We start from the raw sequence: 20,973 nt of genomic DNA on the forward strand, positions 1-20,973 counted from the left end.
TCCAACGTCTCCAGGTAATTATAAACTTTCTGCTGATCCGGATCAACCTCAGGTGACTTCTTAGGACTGGGCTCATACTGAAATTCGGATCCATGTTCATGTTCAGGTTCATGCTCAAAAGGACTTTCCTCACGTGGAGGACTGGTCTCAACATACTCAGCGTGTGGAGGGCTTTTCTCAAAGTCAGGACTTGTAGCAACCTTTTCAGGTGTGCTCAAGTCAATGATGAGTGACTTTTTACCCTTTGTGGCCCCCACTTTTCTTTGTAACCTGCTGCTTCTTCTCACGGTGGTGATGTTCTGTTTTTCTTTTTGTGCCTTTTGCTTTTGTTTTTCCACCTTCTTAGAAAGGGCAGTTTCATGGAGTTTGGCCATTCTTTGTGCTAAGGGCTGAGTATCTTCTTCACTAGAGTTCTCAGGAGTAGCGTAAGTTTCTTGGGCTACAACTTTGCCTTTATCTTTCTTTTGTTTCTTCCTACTCTCTTTTCTCTTTTGAGCAACTTCTTGGGCAAGTTCTGAAAGGGTTTCTGTGATGATTCTTTGAGCTGTTTGATCAATGTCCACAGCAGGCTCAGGATCAATTTCATGTTCAGAATGATGTACATCAGTTTCTTCCTCAATCTGTTCTTGGACAATTTCCTCTTGGACAACAGTTTCAGGGGTAGCCTCTTTTCTTTTTCTTCTACTCTTTCTAGGCACAGAGGTTTCTCCTGCTTCTTCAAAATGGTTTCTCACAAGAAATCTCTCCCAGGTATCTCTTTTTGCTTTCAACTGTTCCTCAACTAGCATCTTAACAAGACCATGATGATACAGATGTGATTCAATGTTTCTTGGGTTCCTTTGGACAATTGAACACATTTTTCTAAGACTTGAGAGTAGAAAATATGGAAGGTTAATATCATCTCCTAAGAAATGCATCATGACTTTGGCATGGTAAACATATAAAACTCCAAACCTTCCCTCACAAGTAAAGAATTTTTGCACTAATAAAAGTAAAGTTGTCCATTCTTCCTTGACATAAGTAACAGGAATCCCTTTTGTAAAAATGCTGGTATCCATACCTGGGTTCTTTAAGATTTGCTTCCACTGTTGGTCTTGTACTGATCTGTTTTTGAACCATCTTTCTCCAGTTTGTGGGAGTGAAGTGGCCTGTGCTATACTGCTCTCAGTGACTGTAAACTTCAGGTCCCCTATCTCCACTTGATTGTCTTTGTCTATGAAGGAACGTGAAAAGGCCTTCGTAACCTCTTTGTGGTAACCTCTGAATTTCTGGATGCATTGGAGCCAGTTTGCTTTATGCAAAGCTTCTTTAACTTGAGGATATCCCTCCAGAAATTTTGAACCCTCTGGTTCTACTCTTAAGAGTTTACCCATTGGCTCTACGGCTCTGTTCTAAGACTTTTGGAAAAAAGGTTACACGGCTTCAACAGTGGCCCTAACACAGTAAGTTTACGGCTCTACTATAACAGCCGTAACATACGTTCACTGATACCCAGAATTAGCAGAGAGGAAGAAGTAAAACAGAGTATGGCTGAGGTAGCAGCATAGTGAGCACAGCGGAATAAGGGAACTGTGCAAATGAAACAGCGTGAATGGAATGATACGAGAGTATGAGGGTTATGAAATGATGGGTAGAAACGGTTAGGTCCTTAGGTTTCGGTCATGGGTTTACACTTGGCTGCGGGAATTATGACTTAGAGAGACGTAGTACAGTAGTCTACGTCACTCAGGTACGAAAACCTTAATGGAGGAGCAGCCGCAATTGAGTTTCAAAATCGTGAGGATTATGACCGATAAGTGTGGGGGATACGTGGATTTTTGGTCGCATGATGGGAAAGACTGGTAATCATTACATTAAATGGCAAGAAACATAACCCCAGAAACTTTGCAAAATGAGATAACCGTAAGTTTAAGATTTAGATCATACCTCAGATCCGCGCTTGGATTGCCTTTGATCAATTTCCACTAACCCTTCATTGTTTTATTGCTGTTGCATGACTCTTCTCCACTTATTGTTGATGACTTCTGAACTGTAAATTTCTTTTCAAACAGACTGTGTTTTTTTTATGCAGGTGCAGAGAGCTGCGGAATCGTTAGATGGCTGCAGAATTGCCAAACAGCTGCGGAAACTGCAGTGATACCCTCCGGCTGCACAAAACAACTTCAGTTATCTAAAAAAATGACTTTATTGATGGAATGAAATGTAATGAATGGATGGATGGATGGAAAGGAATGAGGTGGAGTGAGAGTGATTAAATGAATGAGATGGTGAATGAAGTGGATGGAATGGCGAAATGAGATGGAAGAGAGAGAGATTTTTTTTTTGGAAAACATGAGGTGTCAGGTGACCCTGATTTTCACCTCAGGTTTTCTGCATAAGACTGCCAATCAGAGATTGGTTTTCAGGCTTATACATTTATTTATTTATTTATTTTTTTTTTTTTTTTTCAAAAACCAAAGATTAGGCTGATGGAGGAGAAGAATTCTTCTCCACCAACCTGATTGCAGAATCTTCTTTAAACAACTTGACAAACTCTTCTTTTGAGAATGGCTTTTGGTAGATTTTCAAGCGATGGCCATTCACAATAAGAGGAGTATGAAATTCATCAATAGTTTTCACTCGAACTGCTCCATTGCTAAAGACTTCATCAATCTCATATGGCCCAAGCCAATGAGTTTGAAACTTTCCTTTGAAGTCTTTGAACTTTGAATCAAACAATAGAGCCCAATCTCCTTTCTGAAACTTTCTTTCTTTGATATGACGATCATGCCATTTAGATCTTTGGTGCTGAACTAGATCGGTCCTTAGAATTGCATCTTGTCTTATTTCATCTAGCTCATTTAGCTGGTCCATTCTGTGTCTTTGAGCTTCTGAGAGGCTCATTCCCAATTGGACTGCCATCTTGAAGGTCTTGATTTGGAACTCAATGGGGAGCAGGACTTCCTTCCCATAAACAAGTTCATAGGGAGAATGCCCTGTTGTGTTCTTCCATGTAGTCCTATAGGCCCATAAGGCTTCAGGGAGCCTTTCCGCCCAATCTCTTCTATGAAGATGAACAGTCTTGGTGATAATGCCTTCAAGAACTTTATTGGTAGATTCCACTTGGCCATTGGATTGCGGATGGTAGGGAGTGGATGTTCTGTGCTTGATCTTATATTCCTCCATCAGCTTCTCCATCAATTTAGATGTAAATTGGCTGCCCTGATCTGTTACAATTTCCCTTGGGACACCAAAACGAGTGAAAATATCCTCAAAAAGAAATTGAACAACTGAATTTTCAGTGGCAGAAGGCAATGCTTTTGCTTCTACCCACTTAGTAACATAATCAGTACAAACCAGTATATACTTCTTTTGCTTTGATGGTGGATTAATTGGTCCAACGAAATCTAGAGCCCATTTCTCAAAGGGTTCGATGCATACCTGAGGCTGTAGAGGCATTTCATTTGAAGGAGTTGGTTTCCCAACTCTTTGGCAGCTGTCACACCTTCTAACATACTGCTTTGCATCTTTAAAGAGAGAAGGCCAATAATATCCTAGAGAAAGGATTTTATAGGCTGTCCTCTTGTCAGCAAAGTGCCCGCCGCATGGTTCATCATGACATGCCTTAAGGATGTCAGGCATTTGATCTTCCCGAACACACCTTCTGATTATACAATCTGGCCCTGTTTTGAACAATTCATTAGAAATCCAAGAATAATGTGCACTCTCCTGAATGATTTTCCTTTTCTCATTAGGAAATAAGTGTAGAGGAAGCTTCCCTGTAACTAGATAATTAGCCATATCTGCATACCAAGGAGTCTTGGTAGTCACTGCAAACAAGTATTCATCTGGAAACTTATCTTCTACTGGAGAATCTTCATTAGTGTTTTGGATTCTAGACAAGAAATCAGCTACTGTGTTTTGTTTTCCAGGTCTATCTAACACAGTAATGTTGAATTCTTGTAAGAGTAAAAGCCATCTTGTAACTCTACCATTAGTGACAGGTTTGTTCATCAAATATCTTATGGCAGAGTGATCAGTATGGACAAAGGTTTCATAGCCGGTTATGTAGTGTCTAAACTTGTTGATTGCATGTACCACAGCTAAGAACTCTTTTTCTGTAATAGTATAATTTAACTCAGTGGGATTCAAATTCTTACTTGTGTAATAAATGGCATAAGGGATCAAATCCTTTTGTCCCAAAACAGCTCCTAGAGCTGTATCTGAAGCATCAGTAGAAATGTGGAAAGGGAGTTTCCAATTTGGCCCCCTTAAGATGGGTGCTTCAGATATTCTAGTCTTTAAAGCTTCAAAGGCAGATTGACACTCGGGATCCCATTTGAACTCACAGTCCTTGGTAAGCAATTTGAAAAGAGGGGATGCTATCTTCGTGAAGTTTTCAATAAATCTTCTGTAATACCCAGTAAACCCAAGAAAACTTCTAACATCTTTCTGGCAATTTGGAATAGGTAACTTAGAGATGACTTCAACTTTAGATCTATCAACCTTAATCCCATCTCCTGAAATATGATGTCCTAAAACAATCCCTTCAGTAAACATCATAAAACACTTTTCATGACTTAAAGAAAGATTTGTTTCCTTACATCTTACCAGTACTTTTTCCAAATTTTCCAAAGCTTCTTCAAATGTATTACCATAAACTGTGAAATCGTCCATGTATACCTCTACACAATCATGAATCAGATCTGAAAAGATTCCTAGTACAGCCCTTTGAAATGTAGCGGGTGCATTGCACAATCCAAAAGGGAGTACTCGGTAGGCAAAAGTTCCCCAAGGACAAGTAAATGTGGTTTTGTCTTGATCTTCAGGTGCTACCTGAATTTGATTATACCCACTAAAACCATCTAAGAATGAGAAATACTTTTTACCTGCTAAAGTGTCTAGTACCTGATCAATAAAAGGTAGAGGGAAATGATCCTTTAAGGTTGCCTTGTTCAATTCTCGATAATCAATGCAAACTCTCCATTTACCATTCTTTTTGGGCACTATAACCAAGGGAGAAACCCATTGGCTAACTGAAATGGGGTAAATGAAGTTTACCTTGAGCAATTTTTGGAGTTCTTCTTTCACGATTTCCCTAAGGTTTGGATTCATCCTTCTTTGTGGTTGCCTAATGGGTCTGCTATTTTCTTCAATATAGATGTGATGAATACAAGTCTTAGGATCGATTCCTTTCATGTCAGTGTATTCCCATGCAAAGGCAGTGGAATGTTTTTGCAACAGTTTGGTTAATTCTTCTTGCTGTGGTCTTCCCAAGTTTTTGTTAATGTTCAATGTTTTTCCTGGAAGGATTTCAACTGTAGAACTACCAAACTCTTCCATTGAGAAGAGAGACATCTGTCTAGAGGAGAGATATTCAATGTCTGCATCTAACTGAAACTGTGTAGAGTCATATTCTAAAGGTATTTCAAAATTTTCTAATGTATTTAGAATTTGACTATCCTCACTGATTTCAGAGATGGTTAGAACAGGTTGAATAGTATCCTCATCATCAACCCACTCATCTTCTCCTATTTCTGTTATTGCCTTTGCTGGAGGATACAAGTTGAATTTCTTGGTGGAATTACCATCCGATATATACATGTCCCCAGACCTACAACTTATGAAAGCATCAGCTGTGGCCAGCCAAGGTCTTCCTAAAATAAGAGGATGTCCTCCTAGATTGTTCTTGGGAGTTAAAATCATAAAATCAACTGGATATTCCCAAGAATCTAGAGAGACTGGAATATCTTCCAATACACCATCAGGTTTAATGATTGATCTATCTGCAAGTTGCAGTAAAGTAGGTGTAAAGAGAAGGTTAGGAAGCTTTAACTGATCCATGGTCTGTCTACTCATGATGTTGATCGCGGCTCCTAAGTCAATCAAAGTATTTGGGATTTCCACCCCATTAATATGAGTTTTGACAATAGGGCTACCGGGATCCACATATTTTTGCATGGTAATCTTACCCATCATTATGTCTGCAATTTTTCCAACTAGATGTATCCTTTTAGTATCTCTGGTTCTTTTTCCTGTTTTCTTCAAACTCAACTCCTTTATTGTCTTCGCTAGAATGGGAATTTCTTTAATGGCTTGTAACAAGGGGATCTTGATACAGACATTCTTCAATTCATCTAGGAAATTATAGTCAGGCACCCATATCTGCTTTTCCACTCCTTTGTCAATTTGCAATCTTTCAGGAAAAGGAGGTGTAGCTAAAGGTGTAGGTTGCTCAACTATGGGAGTTGTAGAGGTTGATTCTTTTTCTTTTTCTTTTTGGGTATTTTGGTTTTGAAGTGATACTTCAGAACCTTTATTGACTTTGAGAGATTCTTCCTCAGAAATGCTTGGTTGTTGAACACTTGTAGAAGGTTGATCTAAGATTCTACCTGATCTGAGTTGTACTTCATTGAGAGGAACAACCATATAGGTAGGGAATGGTTGACCTTCCATCATGTAAGCATTTTGAGGGTTCCTATTATTTGGATTTGGTAATGGCTGAGAGGGAAGCTGGTTTGATTTCTGCTGGGATTGAAGTGATAGTTGAGAATTTTGATTTTGTGGAGGAGGTTGTTGTTGTTGAGGGTATGGCAATGATAGTTGTTGACCTTGGTTTGGAAGTTGTGGAGCTTGCTGATTCTGAAATGATGGAGGATATTGATAGAATTGAGAAAATCTCCCATAAGGATTTTGCATGCTTTGCATCCATGCTTGAAAAGCATTTTGAGGTTGAGGCCAAGGTTGTTGCCAAGGATTCTAATTTGGTTGGGATTGAGAATTCATAGAGTTGTTAAACCCTTGATTCTGTTGTCCTTGCCAAGGTCTCCTTGCAATAAAACAGAGAGATTCAAGTGTATCTGGATCCTCTTGAAAGACTGCTTTGAGGCCAGGAATTGAAGGACAATCCTTGGTCTCATGAGTTTCTGAGCAAATTACATATGTTTCTACAACGTGTGCATCTAAGGGACATTCCCTTAAAGCATGTTTCTTTCTACACTTCGGGCAAAAGATAGCCAAAGCCTCAGCTTCTGCTTTTTGTTTATTGTGAATCTTAAGGGTATCAAGTTGTTCACTAAGACTCCCTAAGATGTCAGTTTTAAATTCATCAAGCATACTGCCGATTTCAGCCCTACTCACTGATCCTGTTGCAGATTTATTTGCCCTAAGGAGAGAAGGATCTCTAGGCCCTTTTTGAGTTTTTGATTTGCCCCTTGAGAGATGGATACAAAGTTCTGCTATATCATTGAGTGAAAGTTGAGAAATATCCCCTTTCCCCATCATGTTTAAGATGTCTATCCATTCATCCCTAATGGCTTTTAATAAGAGGGCTTTTAAGGTCTCTTCATCCAAGGTACTCATTTTTGCTCTTTTCAAGTTATATTGAAATCTTTCAAGTAAATCTTCTAAGCTCTCATCTTCTTTTTGTATCATTTTAAAAACCTCGTCCTTGTGATTAGTAGGCATACAATAGTCCAAATACCTATCCAAAAATGTCTGTTTCATTTCATCCCAAGTCCTAATGGATTGAGTGAGTAACCCCATGAACCATTTCAAGGCTTGATCCTTCAGTGTTGAAGGGAACAATTTGAGTTTCTGGGAGTCATCCAGGTAGTCATAAGTTCGACACACCACTTCAAACTCAAATAAGAATGTTTCAGGGTCCTCAGTCCTTAACCCATGGAAGTTAGGGAGGACAGATGGTGATATGTTTTTCATGGTGGCTCGGGAATCCTCATTAACAATGGGAAACCCAAATGAATTATCCCCATCTCTATTTCCTCCTCCAAGGGGACCTCTTCCTCCATTATTGTTATTGTTGTTTCCTCCTCCTCCTCTACCTCTACCTCTACCCCTACCACCTCCTTCTTCCTCTGCCATGATGATTCTCCTAGGGATTTCAAAATCTTCTGGTTCCTCTACAAAAGGTGAATGAGAAGAGATTTCTCCTTCTTCTTCAGATGATTCCACTTCCTCAATTACAATTGGTCTTTCTGTAGGAGAAAGAGAAGAGTCTCTTCCTGGTTCAAATTCAATAGAAGGTGTAGGAGAGTCAACTCTTGGCTCTTGAATTCCAGGAATTCTAGGACTAGGAGTTTCGGTTGGAGATAAGGGGGGTGTCTCTTGTCTATCCCTTGAAGCAGATGGACTTGTAAAAATTGAACTTCGAGCTCTAGCTAAAAACCTTCCTCTAGAATCTCTAGCTCTATGCATGTCATTTTTTTATTATTTTTCTTCAAGTCAAGTTAATAGTTCTTTTTCTGATCTTCCAGTTCACTCTAGGTGCAAGAAGAGAGCATACTCAAGAAACTACCAAATCAATAACTTTCTCTTTTCTGATCCTCCAGATCACCTTGCAGTGCAAGAGGAGAGCATACTTTGATAGGTTATCAACTTCTTTCCTTGAAATTTTTATGTTTTTTTTTTTCTAAGAATATGGCTACTTAATTTCACTTCCCCGGCAACGGCGCCAAAATGTTTAGTCAATTTAGTGTTCCTAAATTGATGTCATTAATTGTCAACCCGGGGCTCGTAAGCTGATGAAGTGAAGGTGTACTATATGTACTTAAGCAACCTCTTAGAGCTTTTTGTCGTTTGGGGTGCTGTTTGTGGTTAATTTATCTTCCTAAGATGGAGTGATGATTTATAAACAGATGAGTGATAGTGTGTGTAAGGTGAGTTCTAGATGAGTGGGAGTGTGTGATTAGTGGTTTCTAACTACTTGCTGAAAAGGAAAAGCTTGAAAGAAATAAATAACTTGAAATGACTTGAAAGCAAAGAACCACTTTCTAATGGCATTAGACACCATTCATGCTGCTGCAAATAAAAGGTAAGAAAATCACTTTAAAAACCAATGATAATGTTTATCTCTTCTTAACTCCCTGCTTCTAACACATAGTACTGTGTAAAACACGATTAGGAAGTAGCTAAAGATGAGTTAGAAAAGTGATCAAAAATGAGAAAAATCTACTTTAAAGACTAGTTATAATGTTTTGCTCTTTCTAACTCTCTGCTTCTAACACATAGTACTGTGTAAAGCACGATTAGAAAGTAGTTAAGGATTAGTCTAAAAAGCACTCAAAGCCAGCTGTAAGTTATCAGTATTCTAATCTCTAAAAGATAAACAATTTGTGATAAAGAGATCATTCATATGTTAGCAGACAACTTTGAGAAATTAAACTAAAAATCAGCTATGAAAATAAAGTAAAGGCAGCAACTTTGAATCAGTCAACTGAAACTACCACTAGATATAAAGCAAATACATAAACACAAAAACAATCCCGGGTTAAAAACCTGCAAAAGAACAATACTGATCAGTCAAAATGAATGCTGCAAATGAAATAACAATGAAAGTGAATTAAGCTGTACATGTTTCAAGAAAAGGAAATGCTGAATGGAAAATAAAGAAATAGCAAGAATATAAACATGAAATACTATACAAGGGCAGTCATGAACAGGGGCCCTCCATTCATAATACCCAAAGAAGACTCAAGGAATTGAAAACTTCAGAACATCACTACTTCTATTACTCCATGTGCAGAAAATTACAGTTAAGAGTGCTAGAACAACACTATTAAAACAGAGTCTTGGAATGCACTAAAATGATAACAAGTTCATAAAACACAACAACTAAAAAGTAACATTAAGCGTATGCAAACGCTAGTTTTTATAGGCATCTGAAAGATGGCCTAATGCGTACAGCTAAAACTTGAAAAATAAACTAACTGTCATGCGTAATTAAGGTTCAATAACACGTCATAAGCCTCGTGGATGAGCTGGAGGTTCTGGTCGTTATGGGCATTGAATCCAGAGTTGGATTATGTCCCCCACAACCTGCGTAACACGGACAAATCACCGTTTGAACTGACGTGACCCAACAGCTTACGTATCACCGTTAAGCTGCCTTTGTTGACCGTAACTTGACCCTCGTTGACCGGAGGTACAGATGACGTGGCTGGCTGAACCAATAGCACAGGAACCTCGAGCACCTTGATTCCTAAGTGCCCATGTGGCTCGTTTGGCAAAATGACACGTGGAACCTTAAGATTAACAAAAAGGCTGCGGAATCATCAGATGGCTGCGGAATTCCTGTAAATATGTCAAAATCTAAACAAAACAGTCACACATTAGCAAAGATCCTTAATCATGCTTAAAGTCATATAATGTAATGATCTGGGTTGGTTTGCAAGGAAAATGAGGCAAAAGAGAGAGATGAGTGAGGGAAAACTGTAGGTAAATGATGGATAATCAAGTGCAAAGTAGAGGTTCTACAGTAATGTTACATGACTCAATCATTAATATACAGATAGTTGGGGTTTTTAGCGAGATGCTTTCCCCGGATTACATACTATGTTAATGTGTGAATGCTCTTGATGCTGCTATATTGATGATCAACGTAGAGGAGCTTATGTATTGTGTATGTATTCCGCAATAGTACATGATCAGGATAATCTCTGTTGAATATGTGTTAAATTATTCAAAATTTCTACATGGTATCGGAGCTGTTGATCATCAGATCTACTATTCAGGAAGTGTTTACATTCTATTTCTCTAGGCAGAGCCTATAATCGGGCCAGGTAGCCTCTGGATTCATCCTTCCTTTGGAAGGTGAAATATCCGGTAAAAGCCAATACAGTCAATCTCTGTACGAGAAATATTTTGTTCTCACGAATTCTAGATCGGAAGCAGTTGAGTTGGTTGCTGGTGGAATTCGAATTTGCAGCAATTTTTTCTTGGTGACAACGTAGCAGTGTCTTTCAACGGATTGCGATTGGAGTATGCTCTTGAGGGAAACTCAAACTATATTGCATGGAAGGACAGGATGGAGGCAGTATTGGATGATAACGGGCTGAAGGAGTTCATAGATACGGATATCCCAAAGCCTACTGATGCTGCTGAGGCGGAAGTTTGGCAAAAGAAGACCGAAAAATGTCGAAGGATTCTGTTGGAGGGCGTGAAGGATCACATTGTGTCCAGCCTCCATGGAAAGGCTACTCCATATTTGATGTGGAAATCATTAACATAATTATTCCAAAGCAAGAGCGATCAGAGGAAGCTGGCGCTCAAAGATAAACTCAGAAACATCAAATGCGAGAAGGGTGACAGTATTCCCAAGTATCTCACGAAGTTCACTCAGTGTCGAGATGAGCTGGGAAGTGTGGGGGTTACTGTCGATGATGAGGACTTGGTGAGCTTGGCTGTCCTTGGTCTTCCGAAGAGTTGGCATTCCTATCAGGACTCTGTCAATGGTCAGGAGAAGTTGCCAGGATGGGAAAGACTATGGTCAGATCTTGTGCAGGAGGAGATCAGGCGGAGTACCAAGGACGGATCTTCGTCAAAGGGAGCTGATGAAGAGAATTTTGCTTTGGCTGCCAAAGAAAAGAAAGGGCAGAGCAAGAAAGCTTCTCAGTCTGGTGCGAAAGGCAAGAAGCAGGATATGTCCAAGGTGAAGTGTTTTCACTGTCACCAGCACGGACACTATGCCACAAATTGTTCGCAGAAGAAGAAGAACAAGCAAGCTGCTGGATCTGCAGGGGGAGAGGCCTTAGCTTCTCAGTTTGAGCTTGATTTTTCATTGATCGCATGCTTGGTTTCAAGTGTGATGGGATCAGTGTGGTTCTTGGACAATGGTGCGTCTTTTCACATGACGGGAGATAAAGATTTGTTCTCTGATCTGGAGGACAAAGATCTTGGAGTGCACATCGAGATGGGCGATGATGGTAGATACAGTGCGACCGGTATCGATACCATTTCCTTTGAGAGGGAGTCTGGTAAACCCTTTGTATTGAAGGAAGTCATGCATGTTCCAGGATTGAAGAAGAATCTCATCTCAGTGGCGATGTTAGAAGACAAGGGGTATGATGTTGTTTTCAGCGAGGGAAAGGCCTTCCTGCACAGCAAGACAACTGGTGAGACCCGGAAGATAGGGGTTCGAGTGAGGAACCTTTATCAGTTGCATGTAGATGGATGCGCAGCAATGGCAGGCAAGGCAGAAGGATTGGTGAGCTGGGATGATGGCGAGTTGTGGCACAGGAGATTGGGTCACCTTCACCATGGAGCCTTGAAGATACTGCAGCAGATCACTACAGGGCTTCCTAAAGGCACACTTGCGCAGTCAGATCAGTGCAAGGGGTGTACTTTGGGGAATTTTGTGAAAGCCACCTTTCACGAGAAGGATAGTCGCACCACGACGATCCTTGAGAGAATTCACACAGATGTGCGTGGACCTTTCTCAGTTGCTTCGACAGCAAAACACAGGTATTATGTGATTTTTGTTGATGATTTCTCTCGTAAGTGCTGGATCTTCTTCATGCAGAAGAAGAGCGAGACATATTCAAAGTTCTGTGAATTCAAAGCACTGGTCAAGAAGGAGTTGGGGAAGAAGGTGAAGGCTCTTAGGAGAGATAATGGTGGTGAATACATCTCGGACGAGTTCAAGGATTTCTGCAAGACAGAAGGGATTCGTAGATAGCTCATAGCTCCCCATAACCCACAGCAGAACGGGGTAGCTGAGCAGAAGAACAAAACGATTATGGGTGCTGCACGGGCAATGTTGCATGATCAGGGCCTACCCCTTCACTTGTGGGCAGAAGCATGCAATACATCAGTTTATGTGCAGAACCGTTGTCCTCATAGGATACTTGGCATGAGTACACCTGAGGAGACTTATTCTGGTAAGAAGCCTGATCTTTCTCATTTGAGGATTTTTGGTGCTAATGTTTACATGCATGTGACGAAGGATGCCAGGAAGAAGTTGGAGCCGACCGCAGAGGTTGGGATATTTGTGGGGTACACTGATACGCCCCACAACTATCGTGTGTATTTGCCAGACAGTGGTAAAACTGTTGTGCGACGGGATATAAAATTTCAGGAGGAGAAAGCCATGAAGTGTTTGCTTGAGAGGGAGCTACACTTGCATGCAGATGAGGAGCTATTAGTTCCTAAGGATGAGCTTCAGGACGTGGATCAGCCACAGGACGAGGTTCATGGAGTGGAAGAGACCACTCATGCAGCGCCAACCATCAGAGGGCGAAAGCGCTTGACAGAAGCTGAGCGACTGGCTCAAGATGCAGAGAAAGTTGTAGGACCACCTACAGCCCAACGCAGGCAGAGACAGTCACCTGATCGGTACAATGGATACATGGCTCTTATGAGCAAGTGTGTTGTGACTGAGCCATCCTCTTTCGAGGAAGCTGTGGAGGATCCCGCATGGGTAGACGCCATGGTGGAAGAGTATGATTCTATTGTCAGAAACAGTGCATGGGAGATTGTTCCTAGACCGGAAGGGAAATCAGTGGTGGGTTTGAGATGGATCTACAAGGTCAAGCAAGCAGCTGACGGGAGTGTGGAGAAGTACAAGGCAAGATTTGTTGCCCGAGGCTTTTCACAAATAGAGGGGATCGATTATGAGGAGACTTTTGCACCTGTCGCAAGGTATTCTTCCATACGGACGATTCTTGCTCTCTCAGCGCAGATGGGATGGCACATTCATCAGATGGATGTGAAGACTGCGTTCCTCAACGGAGTCATTGAGGAGGAGGTGTACATTGAGCAACCCGAAGGCTTTGAAGTCTTCAGCAGCGAGTTGCATGTGTGCAGGCTCAAGAGAGCGCTGTATGGGTTGAAGCAAGCACCACGTGCTTGGTACACACGGATAGACAACTATTTCACAGGACTTGGATTCTCCAAGAGCGAGGTGGATCCGAACCTATACCAGATTGTGGTGGAGGGTAAGTTGCTTATCATTGTACTGTATGTTGATGATTTGATTCTAACGGGTGATGAGCTGTTGATACTGTCATGCAAGAAGGATCTTGCTACAGAGTTTGAGATGAAGGACTTGGGCCTCCTTCACTATTTCCTGGGATTGGAAATATGGCAGCGCAGTGGTGGACTGTTTGTTTCTCAGGGCAAGTATGCTTGGGAGATACTGGAGAAGTTCAACATGCATGGCTGCAAGCCTGTTGATACTCCTCTTCCTGGAGGTTGGAGGATGGAGGATGCCACTTTGGGAGAAGAAGTGGATGCCACTGTTTATCGACAGTTGGTGGGGTCGCTGATGTATTTGGTCAATACACGACCTGATATATGCTATGCAGTTAACCAGCTTTCACAAGCTATGGTTAAGCCTACCAAGCTCTTCTGGAAGGCGGGCAAGCATGTATTGCGCTACTTGAGAGGCACATCGGGATATGGTTTGTGGTACAGACAGGAGGATGAGGTGAAGCTATGTGGCTTCACGGATGCAGATTGGGCAGGGAGCCCAACGGACAGAAAGAGCACATCAGGAGGGGTCTTCAGTATCAGATCGACATCAGTTTCTTGGTACAACAGGAAGCAGAGATCCGTGGCACTCAGTTCAGCGGAGGCCGAGTACATGGCAGCAAGTTTGGCTGCATGCGAGGCTATATGGATGAGGAAGATCTTGGTTGTTTTGTTCGGTTCTCATTTGGATCCTACTGTGATTTATTGTGATAACCAGAGTTGCATTAAACTCTCGGCTAATCCTGTATTTCATGATAGATCTAAACATATTGACATCAGGTACCATCATATCAGAGATTGTGTGCAGCGGAGGATCATGTTACTTTCGTACATTCCAACGGAGGATCAGGATGCTGATATTCTGACGAAGGCTCTCACTAGGAGAAAATTCGAGTACCACCGAGGCAGGATAGGGGTTGCTGATAATCCATATCTTGTCGAGAGGGAGTGTTGAGATTGCAACAAGATGATGGAGCTTAGTGAAAAGAGTCGCCTTCACTAAGTGGGCCCGCAGGCTATTTTTGGCGCAAGTCTATTTTTAGACTATGTCTATTTTTAGACATATGGATCATGTCTATGGATTGCAGGTTGCTGTTTATGGATGATTGATCAAGTTGGGAAAAAATAGATGGACTTCTATTTTTGATGAAAGTGTGAGTGATCACAGTGTGAGTGATCAAAGTCTATTTTTAGATTGGCTGTCAAAAATAGAAAAGTCAAATATTATTATCTCACAATAATATTTGGACTATAAACTTAATCTTATTCTCTTGGAGCACTTCAGTTTGAGCTACAGAGGTGGCACATGCAGCTGTCAGAAGGAAATACACTTTTCTTATGAGTCAGTTGAGTTGTTGCATGCATGACTTCAGTTAGAACTCAATCAGTTGAGTTTGGTGGAGTTGATTGTGGAGTTGATGGAGTTGTGTTCAGTTTAGCTTTGTTAAACTGGTTGTATTTAGTCTAACTGGCAAATAGACTAGAGATGAGTTGGGTGAATTAGTTATTAATTAATTCACAAGTTATTAACTCATAATACAACTAATGAATACATCAGTTAACTCAGTTGCATGTCAGTGCATGTTCAGTTCAACAGGGACAGGTGGTAGAGAATCAGTTTGCTATCAGTTGTGACTATAGTTGTGCACCAGATCTTGCACAATCAAGGGATTGAGTATGCCAATGAGTTTGCTCACGTATTTTCCCACATTATAGCTTGTGCTCATGTCCAACAAAGAGTGAGTGACTATTTTGCAGGTGAAAAACGAGTTTGGTGAGCCATTCTCATCAGTTCTTGAGCAGGTATTGAGTAGTGGAGGCAGGCAAGCAGTGGAAGAGATTTGGAGATCAGATCTGAGCTGTATTATGTGTAACAGAGCTGGAGATACTTGTGAGAAGTATTATGCTGTGTAATGTTACATGACTCAATCATTAATATACAGATAGTTGGGGTTTTTAGCGAGATGCTTTCCCCGGATTACATACTGTGTTAATGTGTGAATGCTCTTGATGTTTTATTGTTATTGATGCTGCTATATTGATGATCAACGTAGAGGAGCTTATGTATTGTGTATGTATTCCACAATAGTACATGATCAGGATAATCTCTGTTGAATATGTGTTAAATTATTCAAAATTTCTACAGGCCATGCTATTCCTTAAATATAGTTGTTGAGACTTTACTATGCAGAGTGCTGGATTCTGGCCTCCTTCATCCCTCGGGTACATGGGTTAGGTTATGGACAGAGATAGAATGGCGGAGACATGACTGCGACGAGGACAAGACTCGGTCGTTGGATCGCGTGGATCAACGACGAGGATCTATCAGAGGGAAAAATTGGGCAGAAGCGGGTCAAACAGGTGTGGGCCGTTATGAGCCGTCGGATCACGGTTGGGCAGATCCAATGGCGATCGGGTGCGAAAGGTGCACGGAGATTAATGGCCGGGGGATAGTGGTTTCGTGGGTGGGCGGTATTCCCCGCACCGCCTTTGGGGCTGTGGTGGTTTCCGTATGTGGGGGCGCGATGTAGTAATATTGCGACGCATGGCGGATGCGATGGCGGGGAAACCACTTTCCTCGCGCGATAACGGGCGGGTAGGTCACGCGAGCGGGGCTTGCGACTATCGTCCGATCGTGCAACAGACGGTTGGATGGCGAGAAAAGTGCACATGGTTTAACGTGCCGTAAACATAGTGGAGACCGTCGGAACGTGATGCGATTGACGGTGGGGATTTAATGAAGGACGAAGGGCAGACAATTGCGGGGTCATACAATTGCGAAGGGTCGTATGGGCGCGGGTTCATTGGTTAAGCGCTTGGCTTAAGAACAAGGGTTATGCAGAGCTTCGTAGGAGATGGGAAAGCGGGAAATGAAGAGATTTTCGGAGGAAAAACAGAGAAAGCGGGTTTTAAGAGGTTGATAGGAAACTGAAGGAGGAGGGAAGAGAAGACTGCTGCAAGCTTTCTTTAACCATCAACAACATGGCCAAGCTGTCATTTTATCCCCCAACTGCTGAAGTTTGTAGCAGAGCTAACAGGGCCAATCACTAGCTACCATGAGTATTCTTTGGATGAGAGAGAAAGGGTCGCTCGGGTCCTTGTTTTTTCAATGATTTCGTTTGTATTTCCTTTTATCAGCAACCTCAGGGCCTTTAAAGGAATTTCATTTGTTAAGGAGTTACGAAACTCCAATATTCTGATATCACTTTACTCCATGGTCTTCTCCTTCTGATATCGGTCTCCGAAATGGTGAGGTTTCGATATGCCATTTTGAGCCCGCTTTCAATATAAGTCATCAAGGTCTCCACGTTCCTTCCTTCAATATCCCGAAATCCCTATACATTGCCTGCTAGTCCTTCTGGTATCGACTCCCAATATTTCTACCCCCTTTCAATTTTGGCCCTCCCTGTGATTTCGACCTTCGAAATTTCGACTCTCTTTTATGGATTTGAGACTTAGGCTCTCCCTTTTGGTTTTCCCTTTAGAAGACCAAGACTGCACCCATCCTTCCCTGCACCAGGGATGAAAAATAGGACCGTTTGACACAAATATAAGAACAAGTGACAACAAGTATTATGAACCCTATAAGGTGTTGCAGAGGATTGGAAGTGTGGAGTACAAATTGAAGTTGCCTCCATATTCACATGTACATTGAGTCTTACATGTTTCTTTCATAAAGAAGGAAATTAGTGACAAGATTCTAGACCAAACTATTTTACAAAGATTAATAAAGAAGAAAACATCATATCAAGAACCAAAATAAATCTTATAAACAAGGATTAAGGAGTTGAGAAATCAAGAAATTACTAGGTAACTCATCAAATGGAAGAATTTGCCAATGGAAGAGGCAACATGGAAAATGAGTTGTTCATGTAGAAACACCCACAATTAGTCAAGTGTTGAGTTTAACACTTGTTTGAAGGGGAGGGGCATGTTAAGCCCTAAACACACTCGATGTTAACCCTAAAACCCCTTATTAAGCCCTATATAATTAACTATTACATTTATATTAATACATTGTAATGTAGGATATCACATTTTGTTATACCCTTCCATTATAATTATACCTTTTGTCTCCCACACACACACACACGCACACACACACACACGTGCACACACCAAGGAGACCTAGTTTGAGGATCAAAAAATATTCTCTTATACATTGCATTCATTTTAAAAGGAGGTTACCCCCTTGAAGTTAATTGTAATTATTGGTTTCTTAATATTTTTAAGACACATAGTTCATAACATCCAAGTATCTCAATTTTTTTGCAAGATGAGGCCACAATACAATAAATAGAGTCACATATGGAGAAGACTAAGGAAACTTTGACAATTCTTAACAAAAAATTTCAAATGATGTGAAACATGATGAAACAACAAGTAGATAAATATCAAAGTGAAAGACACTTTGAAGAGGATGGTTGTGTATTTTTGAGACAACAACCTTATAAGTAATCTACCCTCAAACAAAAGAAAAATTGTAAATTAGGTCCAAAATTTTATGGAACCTACAAAGATTATTTGGAAGATTGGAAAAGTGGTGTATGAGTTAGATTTTCCTTCTTCTCATATTCATTTTTTTCGTGTATGTTTCCTAAAAAGGGTTTGAGGCAAATTATGCTAGTGCAAACAAAAATTTCATAATTAGATGAAGAAGGGAAGTTGATTCTTGAACTAGAAAAAGTTATATATATACATTCTCTATCTCATTGGCATAGATTCAAAAGAACTATAGATGTACATTCTCTATCTCACTGACATAGAACCATTATGGAGTATCTAATCTAAGTGGAATAATATGCCTCTAGAAGAAGTCACATGGAAAATGAGCAATTCAAGAAGAAACACCATCATTTACAAACTTTGAGGAAAAATCTTTATTAAATAGGAGGGTTATGTTAAGGCCCTAATTATGATTTATTATTAGGTTATTATTTATGGTTAGGTTAGATCAGAGGTAGGTTACATCATGCTCACTTTATATCCTATTTATAGTAAAATGAGATTCATTTGTATATGTATCTTGTCTTTTGCATTGGATTCATTGTAAAAGGAGGTTCCCCCTTGAAATGGATTTTTATTCATTGAATTTCTATCATTGTCCAGGTACATATTTTATTATTTTTCTATTATTATATTATCTATGGAGTTTAGTTCATAGTAGGAGCCTTGAATTTTTTTGTGAATGAACATATGGTTCCTTTATAAGCGTTATTTTCAAGCCTTTATGTGTGATACAAATGCTAATGAGTAGGGTTTGTGTATTATGAATGGATCTTGATCATGATTAGATAAGTATAAAATGGACCTTTTACATTTAATAAATCTTCTCAATCACAAGTATCATGAATTATGTACTAAAATGTTACATATGACTTTTCCATGGGGTCTTTGGTCTCTAAGTGGGGTAAAAATCCATTGATTGGTTTTGGGAAATTGAAATGGGGCAAGCAACCTAAAAAATGGTCAAAAGAGAGAGCAAGGGCCTTATATAGGAAAATGAACCTGTTATAGCCGCTACAACAACACCCAAAATTTTGGGTCCACCCTAGATTATTAGGGTTTTGATAACGTCTTCAACTGGTTACTCTCCCTGTGACCCTTCCTATCAAACCTTGTTGATGTGCCCATTCATGCTTCACATATTGAATCCACACATCATGTGTTGTCTTAGATACTGACCTTATGATTGCATTAGGGTTTTGAAGGTTTGTCGCTTCATTGATGTGTTAAGAGTCTCCCATGAATTTGAAACTTAAATTTCCATAGTACTATTCATCGACAATTAGTGGAGACACTGTGTGGACAAACAAGACTTCAATATGGCTTTCATTATGTTGACCATACTAGGGTTTGGGAGAAACCCTAAATTGGCAAAAGAGTGATCCCCTTCCTGTTTTAACCTAATTCACATGCCTCTAGGGCGCATTCTCATCAAAATCGCACGACATCATGGTGAGAGTCATTGCATAACATATTTCCATAGGTTATTGACTGGTCTTACACCTCAACATGTGCATTATGGTTTGCGAGAATTATATATTCCCCTTGCATCCTTGTAACCCTAGATATATGTGATTGAAGGTCCAACCCTACTTTGAATTAATCCTCATTCTCCAGAATTTATCTTCAGTTCAAGGCATTCACATTATAATTACCTCATCACCACAAGTAACACATAAATGTCAAAGTTTCTTACAATTAGCAAGCCCATTAAAGTACCTAAATGTTGAGTTGATTTTCAGATTTGAGCATCTTGTTCTACTCATATAATTTAGTTGCAATTTTACTATCACCTCCAAATGAAATTATTTTCATTATTTTAATTATTTATTGCCTAGGGATGTAAATGGAGTTAAATTGGGTACATATTAAACAAAATGTTCATCACCATGCATCCAAAGGTCGCATGTAAATAATTGTTCGATTTAAAGCCCAATGATCACCATAAAACCAACACGTACTCCAAAATGCATATGATGTAAATGGTAAATATTTTTGGTAAGCTATGGCTAAGGGGCGTTATGAGAGAAGGAGAAACAATTTTCTTTGGGTTTATTAAAGGCAGGAAATACTTTCAGACTTCGTTTTTGAACATAATCCCCAAAGGGTGCTCAAATCCCAGATGACTAGTTGGTGTAATAATGGCATCTTACAGATATATCACCAAATAAATATTAGGGAAGTGTTGACTTTCACAAAAGCGTTAAGTCCTTGATTTGTGTGGTGTGGTGTACATTCATCACAGGACAAGGTAATCGCTTGAGTTCGTTGGACATTTAAGAAGCCATATGGAATCACATAAGATCACATAAGATCAAGGGGCGTGAGGACTTCAACCACGTGGAACAACTTAGAAAACACATTGCGCCAACACATATTGTGACTAATATCATTAAGGGAGAAAGAAAAAAAACGTTTCAATGCTCTTAGTCAGGAATCGACGTTTCCAAAGTTGCTGGCAGGCTCCTAGCCGCAAAAGAATGCAATCATTGATCCTCAGGTCGTATTCACGCTCCGTAAGTCACATTTCCGGTGTCCGGTGGTTCTGGTCGCATTACAAATCAACGACTTCCCATCGTTCTTCTTACAGAATGGATAAGATAAGCGAGCCTCCTACAGATTTTGAGATAATTAAACATTGATTGAATAGAAAGGCGCACAATAATCGACTCTGTATACATGAACTCTACTTTAAAGCTTAACTTTTATAATCGTCTCATAAGG

Source organism: Pinus tabuliformis, chromosome 1_1 (assembly GCF_031772625.1).
Source record: "Pinus tabuliformis cultivar Carrire ecotype Pingquan chromosome 1_1, CPIR1, whole genome shotgun sequence".
In the NCBI taxonomy this organism is placed as follows: domain Eukaryota; kingdom Viridiplantae; phylum Streptophyta; class Pinopsida; order Pinales; family Pinaceae; genus Pinus; species Pinus tabuliformis.